Genomic DNA, 15697 nt, shown 5'->3' on the forward strand with positions numbered 1-15697 from the left:
TGAGGCCGGAAAAGTTGAATGCCTCTAGAGAAATAGGAGGTTAACTGAAAGCATGGTCAAAAATGTCAGGCTGTCAAGAATTTTGAGGATAGCTTTAAAGCAGAGCGAGGCAGCAAAGAGCTTTTTGGGACTGTTATGTCTACTGTTTGGTAGAAACAATTCGGAACCAGAAAGGTCTTAAGAGAAAGCATATACACACTCATACCAATATCACCTAAAATGCCAAATGGCAACTGGATAAAACACAAACAAAAAGCACCCTTGACTCAGCTGTCAGCCTATAAGAACATGAAAATATGAGGCCATTTGCCTGTAAGGGAGATTTGACGTAGAGCAGGATGTCAAGAATCCGAAATTACTCCTAATGGCTCTATCATTTACTGTGCAAGTATTTTGCTGATTTATTTTACCAATATGCAACACTTCATAATTATTTCAACAATGACTTTCCTCGGCCCGTTGTTCAAGATCCCATTGTAATCTTAGATAATGTTCACATCTAAACAATTAATACAAATATTAAACAATAGTGGATTCAGCACATAACTCTGTAGTACCTCGCTTATTACGGGCTTCCAGTCTGAAAACCAACCCATCTATCACCACCCTGATTTCTACCTTTAATGCAATTTTGTATGTAGTTGGCTACATGGCCCTGGTTTCCATATGATCTAAATTTCCAGACCAGGCTATCGTGCACTACCTTATCAAAGGCCTTGCGGAAGTCCACGTAATAAACATCTACTTTACTACTCTCATCAATCTTCTTGGTCACCTCTTTAAAATATTCAATCAAATGCACGAGGCACGATTACCCACGCACAAAGCTATTCTGGCCATTCCTCATCAGTCCTGGTCTTTCAAAATGTACACAAAATGTACAACGGACGACCCAAGGAACTATCAGCCCATCTCACTCCTCTGTGTCCCGTACAAACTCCTCGAACTGCTTCTCCTGGCCCGGATCGATCCAATTGTTGACCCTCAACTACCCGCTGGACAAGCCGGATTTTGGCATGGACGCTGCACCACCCACCAAATAGTCAAGCTGACCAATGACATCGAAGACAGTTTTGAAAAGGGTCACAAGGCGGGCATCACACTGGTGGACCTCACCGCCGCCTATGATACTGTGTGGAACCAGGGCTTGATCTTGAAGCTACTCCGAACCATCCCCGACCGTCATTTAGTACGGTTCCTTGCCAACATCCTTGCCAACCTCAGTTTTGTACTCAAGACCAGCAACGGACAATCTAGCCGACTGCGACGCCTAAGAAACGGAGTCCTCCAAGGCTCGGTACTGGCCCCCATGCTTTTCAATCTCTATATCAGCGATCTGCCACGCACGACCTCGCGCCAGTATGGATACGCAGATGACTTGGCCCTACTGCACTCGGACAAGAGCTGGTCAAATGTTGAGGATGTGCTCACGGCTATCTTAAGACCTGGAGACTAAAACTGAGTATGCCAAAAACCATCACAACGGCCTTTCACCTGAACAACAAGGAAGCTCAATGCCAGCTAACCGTCACCCTCAATGGGTCACCCCTACCCTACAACCCATTTCCTATATACCTTGGGGTGAAACTAGATCGGCAGCTGACCTACAAGCAACAGGGGGTATGGGGAGAAGGCAGGAACGGGGTACTGATTGAGAGTGATCAGCCATGATCGCATTGAATGGCGGTGCTGGCTCGAAGGACTGAATGGCCTACTCCTGCACCTATTGTCTATTGTCTATTGTCTAACACCTTGAAGCTCTCCGTGCTAAAGTCTCGGCACGGAACAACCTCCTGCGTTGCTTGGCCGGATCGTCATGGGGCGACAGGACATCTACTCTTGGAACCAGTGCTCTTGCACTCGTGTACAGCGCCGCTGAGTACGCCGCCCCAGCATGGTGCCGCAGCGTTCAAGCTAGACACCACCCTCAACGACACCATGTGGATCATCACTGGCTGCTTACGCCCTACTCCGACGGATCTCCTGCCGGTGCTCGCAGGTATCGCACCCGCCAAGCTTCGCAGAGAGTTCTTCACTCATAGGCTGGTGTGCAAGGCCCCATCGGACGCCAAACATCCTTTGTACCACTTCGCACAGGATTCACAGCAACTGGGACCTCAACGCCTGTCATCTCGTCACCCTTTCTCCCGTCATGCAGCGACCCTCTGTGGCTCCGGTTTCAACATACTAGGAGCATGGAGAACCAGCTGGGAACAGACATCGCGACCTCCTCTATTCACTGTCGCACCGAACACCACAGCCCCACCTGGCTCGGACATGCCTCGCAAAGAGTGGGTCGCCCTGAATCGGCTCCGCACAGGGGTCGGCCGGTTCAATGCCAACATGCATCGTTGGGGGTTGCGTCCATCAGCAGCCTGCGTGTGTGGAGCAGACCAGCAAACAGCGCAGCACGTCATTTTCGACTGCACCGTCCTCCGTCCCCCTGGTGGAAGGGTAGACCTCACGGCCCTCGACAACAGCACATTGCACTGGCTACAGCGCCTGGAAGGCGTTACATAATTTCTGCTGCCTCAAACGCAAGAAGAAGAAGAAAATGTACACACACCCTGTTTCTCCGAATTCCCTTCAATAACATACCCACCATAGATAAAAGGCTCATGGGCTGTAGTTCCCAAGCTGTTCCATTCAGCTTCTCTTAAATGAAGACATAACATGAGCCACCCTTCAATCTTCCTGCACTTCACCCTGGCTATCGATGATATCTCTTCTTGGGGCACCATAATTTCTTCCTTAGCTTCCCATAATGTCCTGAAATTGTGTGTCTCCACACACAAACAACCTTGTTGACTTTTAAGGAGTCATATTCTCTTCCTAGTTATTCTTCTGCCCTTAAGAAAATGTAGAACCTCTCTGGATTTTATTTTACCTTAGCTATCCAAAGCTATCCGATGCTAAAGCTATCTCCTGTCCCCTTTTTGCCCACCTGATTTATCTCTTGAGGGTACTCCTGTAACCCCTAAACTCCAAGGGATTCACTTGATCCCAGCTGTCTACATCTGACTTATGCCATCTTTTCTTGACCAGGGCCTCAATTTATCAACTGGGTTCCTAACTCTTGCCAGCCTTGACCTTCATTCTAACAGGAACATTATGGCCACAAACCTTTGTTATTTCATGTTTATAAGTCTCCTGCTTATCACACACTCCATTACCTCCAAATAGCTTTCTCCAATCTACTTCTGAAAGTTTCTGTCCAAGACCATCAAAATTGGAAGTGCCCCAGTTTAGTACTTTAAATTGTGGACCTATTATTGTCCACATTTTTTTTTAAACTAATAGAATTATGGTCAATAGTCCCAAGATCTTCTCCCACTCACACTTCAGTTACCTGCCCTGCTTCTTTTTACCAAGAGGAGGTCAAGTATTGGCCATGGTTGAGTGGGCCATCATCATATTGAAAGAGAACATTTTCAGAAATCCTTGCGAAGTTGAACACGTAGTTGAAATAATGAAGAGAAATTTGTGTTTGCGATGCATGCATTCTTTTATTCTTCTTACGTCATAAGATTCACATCTCACTACGTACATTTTCTGCCTTACAGTGTCATTAGAAAATATTTTCAGTGTGAAAAGTACAATTGCACAGACCTGAACTGAAAATGTCACCAAGCACAATGTTTATCATATCTTAATCCTAAATAAAAACAGAAAATGCTGAAAAAAAACAGACAGGTAGAATCTACGAAGAGAAAAACAAAGTTAATGTTTGTTTAATTTATGAAACAAAGTTCATAAATTTCAGATTCCCAACATTCACAGCATTTTGCAATCGTGATCTTAAGTTCATTGGTCATTCTTAGAACTCTTCTGACAAGAATGGCTTAAAGGCAAACCAGCTTAACTAACTTTTGATGAGAAAATGAAAAGTGTTTATTTCAGTAAGTTTAATTTAACTTAATTCAGTAAGTAGATTTAACAGAAATATCTGAGTTTTTTTAAATGAACCTTTAGATGTGGTCAGTAAACATTTTTCTGGAAACCTAATATTGTCACAATTGTTGAAGGGAAAGTACCACATTCAATTCATTTGATTTTAATTTGTGATAAGATCTTCTTTGAGCGTGGGAGCTTTACTGATTTATGTTGAGAGTCACTTCCAAGAAACTAAAACCTACATCAATTTCAATAATCTCCTTGTTCCAATTTAAAACAAAGAACAATTTTTTTAATTTATCTAAAATTATGTTTAACAGTGGTTTACTCATCATTGTGGATAAGCAGATCAACTTTGTACATCAAAATCTATATCAAACAATACAATTCCACAATTTTCAAAATATTAATTCCCAATACACATGTTCTATGACCATAAGTGGCACTAAGGGTTAGTTTCAATGTTATCGGGTAAAGCTAGTCTGCAGAACGATGGTTCACAGTAATAAAGTTTCTCGATTAGGTTATTTTCTGCTTTTTCAACATTTATCATCACTTATCCTAGAATAAAATATAATAAGAAAGCAGTTTAAGATGGGTATAACATCAAAATTTTAAAAATCCAGCTTCAGCCTGGCTGACCTGGCCTGAATAACACACTCGAGCACAAGACCTGACCTGAATAACACACTCGAGCACAAGATTTAATGATGTGGGGAAAGCAATTACTCTTTTACATCATGAACTGCACAAAACATTCAGCTGAATGTAAAACATTTCAGTTTACCCATCTCAACAAGTTAAGGTTCAACATCATTATAACAGGCTAAAATAATTCCAAATCAACTTGCTCTAAAGTAATTGATGATTTAAATGAACTTAAATGATGACAGTAAATGAACTTCTCATAAGAAATGAACATAAAGTTATTAATTTTAAATTGTAATTTTTTTTGGCCGTAAATCACACGCATCAGATTGAAAGAATTGACACATGACTCCAGCATTTTGTATCTATCTCAAATTTCCTGCATTCTTTCTTTGAGGGGGAATACAGAGCTTTATTTGTCATTCGGTACCAAGGTACTGAACGAAATTACATAGCAGTCACACAAAAAAAAACCACAAGACACATGACCCCAACACAAACGTCCATCACAGTGACTCCAAACACCCCTTCACTGTGATGGAGGCAACAAAACTTCCACTCTCTTCCCCACGCCCAAGGACAGACTGCTCGTCCCCGACCGGCCCGCACATTCCCCGCGGCCGAGCCGCACCGGGCGCTGAAACGTCCCACGGCCGAGCCGGGCGACTGAAGGCCCCGCGGCCGAGCCGCACCGGGTGCTGAAATGTCCCGTGGCCGAGCCGGGCGATGGAAGGCCCCGCGGCCGTACCGTGCGCTGCTAAGTCCCGCGGCCGAGCCGCGCCGGGCGATGTTAGGTCCCGCGGCCGAGCCGCGCTGGGCGATGTTAGGTCCCGCAGCCGAGCCGCATCGGGCGATGGAAGGCCCCGCGGCCGAGCCGCACCGGGCACTGTTAAGTCCAGCGGCCGAGCCGCACCTGGCGATGGAAGGCCCCGCGGCCGAGCCGCACCGGGCACTGTTAAGTCCAGCGGCCGAGCCGCACCGGGCGATGGAAGGCCCCGTGGCCGAGCCGCACCAGGCACTGTTAAGTCCAGCGGCCGAGCCGCACCGGGCGATGGAAGGCCCCGCGGGCGATGGAAGGTCCCGCGGCCGAGCCGCGCCGGACGATGTTAGGTCCCGCGGCCGAGCCGGGCGATGTTAGGTCCCGCGGCCGAGCCGCACCGGGCGATGGAAGGCCCCGCGGCCGAGCCGCACCCGGCACTGTTAAGTCGAGCGGCCGAGCCGCACCGGGCGATGGAAGGCCCCGCGGCCGAGCCGCACCGGGCACTGTTAAGTCCAGCGGCCGAGCCGCACCGGGCGATGGAAGGCCCCGCGGCCGAGCCGCACCACTGTTAAGTCCAGCGGCCGAGCCGCACCGGGCGATGGAAGGCCCCGCGGGTGATGGAAGGCCCCGCGACCGAGCCGCACCCCGCGCCGTGAGGAAGAGACCTAAAAAAGAAAGGTTTCCCCCACCCCACCCCACAGTACACAGAACACAGTAAAAGACATGTTTAAGATGCTGTCACTTTTTAGCACTTCATTTGGCAACATCAAATTAACTAGAAATGTCTCCCTCACCTATGCCATGACAGGTTCACAAGGTAAACTACATTTATGTACCTCATCGTGCTATGCCGATAATTTGTATGGCCCTCTCCTCCAAATAGGTTAATAAACATCCTGTGGTAGGACTCATGCTGTTGTCCATTAATTATTTACTTATTTTAGTTACCTCTAAAATGCAGCTGCACAGACAATCAAAATGCATTTTAGAACCAGGATGTACTGGAAATCCTACGATCACTCCCACCAAACACGTCCCCTCAAACTTCAAAATGTTACTAACAGACATTAAACTGAAATCTGGGAGTATTTTTAAATGTTATGAAGTGGACGCCATATTATTGAGCAGGATCAGTTCAGTGACTCCAGAAGCATTTGAGAAGGTGTCTTTTATGTTGCTGGCCGCATCATTAGTCCTCTGAAGTTCCAATTAAATTTTAATTAAAACTCCCTGGGTTTTTTTTAACCTTTCACAGCAGTTTAGAAATTATTAGAAGAAATTAAACAGGTAAGAAATACTCATCAGCACTGCATGAATACAACTTTTGTTGACAAAGCCGACAGAAATCAAAAATTACAAAAGTGTTGCGAAACCAGAGCATATCTGGTTAAAATGATGTGAATGTTTTGAATTTGGTACTTAATTGGGCAATTAACAATAACCTATACTGTTGGAGCATCTCACATCGCATAAATCATTAAAGAGATCACTGCATTCTTAAAGGAAATGTTGATGTGTTGAGTGTTGTAATATATAAGACAAGGGGGATGTTGTGATATTGCTAGGACTACTTTGTTGGTCACAAGGACTACTTTGTATGCCTGTGTATATAAGTGATTGGTGTGATTAGGCGCGGCCACTCTGGATCCAGGCGGCCTTGGAACAAACAGCCTGGAGTACAAGCTGCACCATGATCACATTTTAAACACGTGTACTCGTGGTCCGTCCAGAGTCACCAAAGGTACCGGACCACGAAGGACAACATGGTGGCAGCGGTTTGGGTGTTTAGCCTAGAAAAGGAAAACAACAAAAAAAAACAAGAAAAAAGGTTAACAAGTGCATAAAAATTTTTTTTTTTTTAAAAGGTTAACAAAAAGGAACCCAGCAAAAAAGTTAACAGGAAGAAAAGATAGAGCCCTAAAGAACGAAAAAAGTTTCCCGCTCGGTAAGGGGCCAATATATGTAGGTATACTTACCTGCTCAGTAGTCAGAGCCGAGCTGCTGACGTGACGCTGCAAGCTGCTGAGGGTGGTGTGTGAAGGGCCACATCGCGCCCCAGCACCTGTGCAGGCCTGAGATTAGGAGCCTGAGACTGCATCGCAGGGGAGAGACCGGGAGACCCGACACCCACGGAGGTGTGCGGTGACCGGAGGAGACCGACACCCACGGAGGTGTGCGGCGACCGGAGGCGACCGGGAGACCCGACACCCACAGAGGTGTGTGGTGACCGGGGAAGACCGACACCCACGGAGGTGTGCGGCGACCGGGGGAGGCCGACACCCAGGGAGGTGTGCGGCGACCGGTAAGACTGACACCCAGGGGGGTGTGCGGTGACCGGTAAGACGACACCCAGGGAGGTGTCCGGTGACCGGTAAGACCGACACCCACGGAGGTGTGCGGCGACCGGGGGAGACCCGGAGGAGACCGACACCCACGGAGGTGTGCGGCGACACCCAGGGAGGTGTGTGGCGACCGGGAGAGACCCAGAGGAGACCGACACCCACGGAGGTGTGCGGCGACCGGAGGGGGTCGGCGACCGGAGGGACCGACCACCCGCGGAGGTGCGGCGGCCGGTAAGGCCGAGGCACTGCATACTCACCCAGGCGCGGCGACCGGATAGTCGGGACAGCCCTGGGCCCGAGGCAGCATGTTCGAATTTGCGCGGCAGCGGCCGGGAGCACCTGTGGGCGGGGCCAGCGCGCACCGCAGCGGCAGCGCTTTCGATGTTGAGCGGCAGCTGCCGGGGAGCACCTGTGGGCGGGGCCAGCGCGCACTGCAGCGTAGGCGCGATCGCACCGCGATTACAGCAGTGGGAGGCCAGCAGTGCCAGCCCAGCAGTGGGAGCCCAGCAGTGCCAGCCCAGCAGTGGTAGTCCAGCAGTGCCTGTCCAGCAGAGGGAGCCCAGCAGTGGGAGGCCAGCAGTGGCAGCCAAGTCATGGTGGTGGAGCATCTAGAGCCTTCACTACGTTTGATCTACATAGCAAGTCTTCTTGAGGGGAAGATATGGAACAAAATGAATATTTTGTGTTTAATGATCTGTGTAGTGATCTGTGTACTGAAAGCTTAATGTATTATATTTGATGTTTTTGTATATATGTATATATCTGTGGAGTGACCACACGGAGATGAGTGACCACCCGGAGATGAGTGACAACCCGGCGATGAGTGAACTACCGCAGAGGAGTGACCACCAAGATGGCGAAAAAAGCAATTGTGTTTAGTTGTGTTATTGGTTTTGTTTGCAAAAAGCAATGGCGTTTTGGTTTTGTTTGTTAAATATATTTTAGCCCTAGAATGGTAAAGAAAACAATTCAAAAAACAAAATGTAGACAAAACAAAGATTTTATATAAGAAAAGGGGGATGTTGTAATATATAAGACAAGGGGGATGTTGTGATATTGCTAGGACTACTTTGTTGGTCACAAGGACTACTTTGTATGCCTGTGTATATAAGTGATTGGTGTGATTAGGCGGCCACTCTGGATCCAGGCGGCCTTGGAATAAACAGCCTGGAGTTAAGCTCCAGCATGATAACATCATAAACATGTGTACTCATGGTCCTTCCAGAGTCACAACAGGTACCGGACCACAAAGTACAACATTGAGTACTGAAATTTCAGGATCAAAGAGTGAGAGTGTAGTTGTGTGAATAATTTGTATCACACAAGAAATAAGATGGTACTGTCAAAACAAGCCCAATGGTCATATTGTGCATAGTGTGTACCCACAGTTCCTTCACTGTTGAATACAGTTTGCCTTAATGCACATTGCATATTTCAAGAATTTCATACTTAGTCAGTTTAACCAAAAGATTTACCACAAATACTTTAAATGTGTGTGAGTATTCACAATCCCCTTTACTAACCACAGCAGAAACCCCAAAGATAAAGTTTATACAACCACCAACGCAGTCTTCTTGGCATTAGTTCTGAAATTACAATGGGAGCTCAGGAAACTCCCCGTTGATGTTCTAACCCATGACATTTATTATGAGAAACTGGTCTAAAATTATTTCTGCATACTGTTACAATTACATTTGCTACTTGAATTCAAATATCACTGATAATCACTGATTATAAAATATCTGAGCTTCATATCTTTTCCTTCTATTAAAATGGAAAATATGGGCTCAAAGATTAACTACAAAGATTAACTAAAGATTTTATTGATACTGATGCTTAAAAGGATCAATTATATGAACAGGTTTCACAAACTTGGCTTGCAGCATTGGTAGATTCTGTATATTACTGTTCAGCAAGACATGTAAACAAGATAGAGAAACAAAAAAACTTCATATTCTGGAAATCTGAAGCAGTGAAAGGTCAACAATGTTGAATGTTATCTTTGTTTTTCAGATGCTGATTATTTCCCGTATTGTGCGTTAAAAAATTATTTTAAACAAGATAACATAGTGGTCGATACAATGTATCTAAATTCAGCCCACATGGTACACATTGTTCTCAAAGGTACAGGCACACACTATAAACTACAGGCTTGTTCTCCTTGAGCACAGAATAAAGTGGGTGATCTAATTAACACACTTAACCACGGCAAATTAAATTATCCTGATTGCAATAAAGCTTGGATATTTAATTTTCAGTTTACAGCTTGATGCAAAAGAAACTCACAATGAGGTTTGAAGTAACCAGTATGGTCTGTGCTAAACAGAAAGTCTGTGCATTAAAGGGTGACAGCCCAAAATGTCACATCCATTTTCTCCAGGGACGTTGCCTGATGCACTGAGTTACTCCAGCATTTTGTATCTATCTAAAGTCAGTATGCAAATTCTGCATTACAAAACACAAATGTATTTTGACCAAAATTAAATTTCATCATTTACTAAGCATAAATAACTTCATGCTTTTCATTAACAACAGAACCCATTGACAGCTTTGAAATTGTGTGCAATTCCGGTTGCAGGCCCCATTGCAGGAAAGACAATCTTGTAAGGGACGGACAGCCCTTGTCCCGTATTTGAGTGCTACCAACAGTGTTCAGGATTGGACCATCAGGCGCTTGGGGGTTTTCACTCTCTGGGTTAGTTTCCTCCCTCCCTCTCTCTCCTCTCCCTTGGGAGTGTTTTTAATTTCCATGTTTTAATTATTAAATCTCTTTGGCGTCTCTCAAACGCCCACCCCCACCTAGGGGTGCCAACTTCCTCACTCCCAAATACGGGACAAGGTGACATCCCGCGCCCCAAGGTGACCTCACCTAGTCAGCGGCCACGTGCTCCCGCTCCACCAATGGCGGCCGCCGTGAGACGGGTTGTTATGCAACCTCGGCCACGATCGAATCAAGCCATCAGTGGACCGTGCATAATGTGAAGGACGCCAAATGAGCCTGCAAAAGCAAATGCCCAGCGATTTTCTAAAACAAAGGGCGGCACGGTGGAGTTGCTGCCTTACAGCGAATGCAGCGCCGGAGACTCAGGTTCAATCCTGACTACAGGCGCCATCTGTACGGAGTTTGTATGTTCTCCCTGTGACCTGCGTGGGTTTTCTCCGAGATCTTCGGTTTCCTTCCACACTCCAAAGACGTACAGGTATGTAGGTTAATTGACTGGGTAAATATAAAAATTGTCCCTAGTGTGTGTAGGATAGTGTTAATGTGCGGGGATCGCTGGGTGGCGGGAATCGCTGGGCGGCGTGGACTCGGTGGGCCGAAGGGCCTGTTTCCGGCTGTATCTCTAAATCAAAAAATAAATAAATCTAAACTCAAAGGGAGGCCAGTGGTGGTTAAACTGAACTCGGGTGTGTGTTTAAAAAAAACCCTCCTTTTAGGCGGTCTAATGGAGGTCTTTTTTTTACATGTACATTAAGTCCTTTATTCACAATGTTTTCAGCAGTATATTAGCTTCTATCCAAACATGCATGTTCCTTTAATTGTATACAATACTTCCAAAATAGGCCAGTACCAGTCAGAATAAGGCATCACGTTTCACACATACATCAAAGCCATTATCTGGTAAACCAAACTAAGATATGGATTAAATCATTCTTTATTGAAAAACCACCAGTTATGTAGTGTAGAAAACTAAATTTTCAAAAGAGTTAAAGAAAAGTTTTGTTACATTAAAAAAATTATGCCTTTCAAATCAAAAATCAACCTTCAGTCTACATCATCATCTAGTCTTCTCTTCTGTGTGCTGATGTACAATACGTTGTTGCCTCGAATAAATGCACCTCCATATTTGTTCTTAAGCTGACCGTTTACATATTCTTCTGTCTGTTCCAGTGCTATGTTCATATATCCATCCAAACAAGCTAAAACACCTCGATAATCCACACCCGAGTTCAGTTTAACCACCACTGGCCTCCGTTTGATTTGTTTTAGAAAATCGCTGGGCGTTTCCTTTCACAGGCTCATTTTATGTCCCACTGATGGCTTGATTAGATCGCGGCCGAGGTTGCGTAGCAACACGCCTCCCGGCTCGGGCAGCCGCCATTGGTGGAGCGGGAACGAGAAAATCCTAGATTCCAACCCACTCGAGTCTCTGGCGCTGTAAGGCAGCAACTCTACCCCTGTGCCACCGTGCTGCCCCAAAGGGTCTGTTCCTGTACTAGACATACATATTCTATGTAAATCTCTTAGGAATCTACAAACATTAGTAAATAATTATGCTAATAATCCCTGTCTCGTGTGCTGAATAAATAGCAACAGCTGAACTAGATTCTTAAATTACTGATTAAATACAGGAAACAAAAGCAGAAACAGACAATGTTTTTCAGGACAATGACCTAACATCAGAACTAGATGGTGTTCGAGATCATAATAATCATAATCATTTACCAGGGTGAATTGCACCAGGGGGCGCCGCACGATGGCTGCCTCGCCAACAGCCTGCTTTGTGTTTTACTTCTTTTGTGTTTTTAGTTTGTTGTAAAATGTATGTTTTAGTTTATTTTTAGTTTTGTATTATGTGGGGGGTGGTGGGGGACACTTTTTAAATCTCTTTCCTCAAAGGAGATGCATATTTTTCCGTGTCGTATCTCCATCTGCACTGCGGCCTAACATCGTGGAGATGGCGGCCTCTTGTTTGGGACTTCTAGAGCTCCAAAACCGCGGAGCCTGCGGACTTACCATCTCAGAGCGAGCGATCCCTTCGCATGGGGTTGGCCTTTGGTGCTCCAACCTGCGGGAGCTGCGAACTTTAACATCATGGAGCACGCAGTCTCTGATGAGAGACCAATTTCGGGAACTCCAAGCCACAGGAGTTCGACCGCCCCGTTGCAGGAGCTTAGACCGCCCCGATGTGGGAGCTTAGACCGCCCCGATGTGGGAGCTCGATTGCCGGTTGCGGATGGTTCGACTCCCCCGACCACGGGAGGATAGGAGGAAAGAAGATAAGACTTTATTGCCTTCCATCACAGTGGGGAATGTGGAGGAGCCGCTGTGATGGATGTTTATGTCAATTTTTATGTAGTTGCTTTTTTCTTATGACAGTATGGTAAAACAAATTTCTCGTATGTTGCTAATGAATTACGATTATGATTATGATGATTATAATTGTAATTTATTAGCCAAGTATGTTTTGCAACGTACGAGGAATTTGATTTGCCATACAGTCATACCAAAAAAGCAACAAGGCACGCAACTACATAAAATGTGACATAAACATCCACACAGTGGCTCCTCCACATTCCTCACTGTGATGGAAGGCAATAAAGTCTTATCTTCTTTCCTCCTTTTTCTCCCGCGGTCGAGGGAGTCGAACCATCCGCAGTCGGGGCAATCGAAGCTCCCGCAGCCAGCGGTCGAAGCTGCCGCATCAGGGCGATCACGATTGGGGCGCTTGAAGCTCCTGCGGTTGGATCTCCCAAAGTCGGTCCCTAACCAATGAGCTCCACGATGTTAAATTCCGCAGGCTCCCGCGGTTGGAGATCCCAAAGTCAGCCCCAGCAAGAGGCTGCCAGGTCCACGATGTTAGGCCGCAGTGCGGACGGAGATACGACATGGAAAAAAGTCACATCTCCGTCAAGGAAAGAGATTAAAAAAATTCCCTCACACCCCCCACATAATATAAGGTTTCCCTCACCCCCCCCCCCCCCCCCCACATAACATACATTTTACAACAAACTAAAAACAACAAAGAAGGAAATAGATGAGACAGAGGGAAAAAGGTGAGGCAGCAATTGTTGGCGCCACCTGGTGAATACATTTAGGAAAAAAAGGGGAATAAGCAGACAAGGATAAGATCTGCAATATGATTACATTTCAAAATGAATGACGGTGCAAGTCAAAACAGTGGTAATACTGTGTTGAGTAAATGACTTTGTCTGATTCCTACGTTCAGTTCCATTAATGAGCATGAATCTGTAATTTCATTTCTGCACAAGAGAAACATTTTCTGGATTTCTTTTGCAACAAGCTGTAAAATGAAAATAAAATATACATTTTTTCTTGCTGCCTGGAAATTTTAGGCCGTTCAATCCCTCTTGTTTATTCCATCATTCAATTAAACTAAATCATGGCTGATTTGTAGCAAAAAAAATCATTGCTGGAGCAACCCAGCAGGCCGAGCAGCATCTGTGGAGGGGAAAGGAATTGTCAGTATTTCGGGTCATGATACAAGGTCAAGTCTTGACGCAGTATCTCGACCCGAAATGTCGGCAATTCCTTAATTGCCCAAGCTTTAACACTTTTTCTCAAATAAACCTATTAATCTCAGTTTTTTATTTTTTGATTCTCAGATTTGAATAATTTTTGTGCAAAAGCTAATGGTTAAACATAATCCTTCAGCAACACAAGAACAAAATGAACATTCTCTCCAGAGATGCTGCCTGTCCCGCTGCGTTACTCCAGCATTTTGTGTCTATCTTCGGTTTAAACCAGCATCTGCAGTTCCTTCTTACACAAAAATAAGAGGGGGAGAAATACACAAATGAACTAAAGTAATGACTTATAAACAGGGTGAAATGTCAGCAGTAATATTAACAAGTAATTGTCAATTTAGCTGACTAACATTTTTCCTCTCCAATTCCCAACTTACCCGAAATTTGAAACCCAATTTCAAATAGGGGAAATTGAAACTTCCCCTATTTCAGTCACTGCAGCTACTCAGTCCCTTTGACTTTTAAATTAGTCGTTTTATTTTAGATCATTCTCAATTCCCCATGATAATGATAAATTCTACTGCCTATCTTGCTTTCTAAACATGGAAAATATGAAGAAAAACCTTTAAAGTCTACCTGGAAAGTTTATATATTTCCACGAATATATTCTTCATGCTGGCAATAATCGTCAACTAGAACTCACATTTTTAGGTTTGCTTTAAGAATGCTGCATATGGTTTTCAAAGTGTCGATTTAGTAAAAGCACAGGCAGGAATGGTGAAAGGAAAAAATTGTTTGTGATTGCATGAAAGGAAGTTAAAATTAGTTGAGTAATCAAGGTGATGACTGAACAAGCCTATTATAGTGATTATGATTTAGTTGCACATTACAAAAAATGGACTCATATTTTTCTTTAAATAACTGAAAATGCCCAATTTCACTAAATACAAATAATAGAAAGTTAAGAGAAAAGTTTTAAGACCCACCTAAGCAATTCACCTATGTTCCCTGTACTTACAGATCTAAAAAAATTACAGCCTTAAATTTTATCTTTTTTTTGTTATTTTTTAATTAAAAATAAACTTTTATAGTTGCAATGAATTCCAGATTCACCATCCTCTGGCTAAACAAAATCCTCTTCATCTGCATTCTGAAGGTACAGTGCCCTCCATAATGTTTGGGACAAAGAACCTTTATTTCATTATTTGCCTCTGTACTCCACAATTTGTAATCAAAAAAAATCACATGTGGTTAAAGTGCACATTGTCAGACTTTAATAAAGGCAATTTTTATACATTTTGGTTTCACCATGTAGAAATTACAGCAGTGTTTGTGCATAGTCCCCCCATTTCAGAGCACCATAATGTTTGGGACACAGCAATGTCATGTAAATGAAAGTAGTCATGTTTAATATTCTGTTGCATATCCTTTGCATGCAATGACTGCTTGAAGTCTGCGATTCATGGACATCACCAGTTGCTGGGCATCTTCTCTGGTGACGCTCTGCCAGGCCTCTTTAGATTATGCTTGTTTTGGGGGCTAGTCCCTTTCAGTTTACTCTTCAGCATATAGAAGGCATGCTCAATTGCATTCAGATCAGGTGATTGACTTGGCCACTCAAGAATTGACCATTGTTTAGCTTTGAAAAACTCCTTTGTTGCTTTAGCAGTATGTTTGGGATCATTGTCTTGCTATAGAATGAACCACTGGCCAATGAATTTTGAGGCATTTGTTTGAACTTGAGCTGATAGGATGTGTCTATACACTGCAGAATTCATTATGCTGCTAACATCAGCAGTTGTATCATCAATGAAGATAAGTGAGCCAGTACCTTCAGCAGCCA

At 44.6% G+C, this 15697-nt stretch overlaps 1 pseudogene; it reads right to left on the minus strand.

Annotated features, from left to right (window-relative positions):
- Positions 1-11410: 11410 nt before the first annotated feature.
- Positions 11411-11668, minus strand: LOC144604318 (U6 snRNA-associated Sm-like protein LSm6 pseudogene; annotated as a pseudogene).
- Positions 11669-15697: the final 4029 nt, after the last annotated feature.

Source organism: Rhinoraja longicauda, chromosome 22 (genome assembly GCF_053455715.1).
Source record: "Rhinoraja longicauda isolate Sanriku21f chromosome 22, sRhiLon1.1, whole genome shotgun sequence".
NCBI lineage: Eukaryota > Metazoa > Chordata > Chondrichthyes > Rajiformes > Arhynchobatidae > Rhinoraja > Rhinoraja longicauda.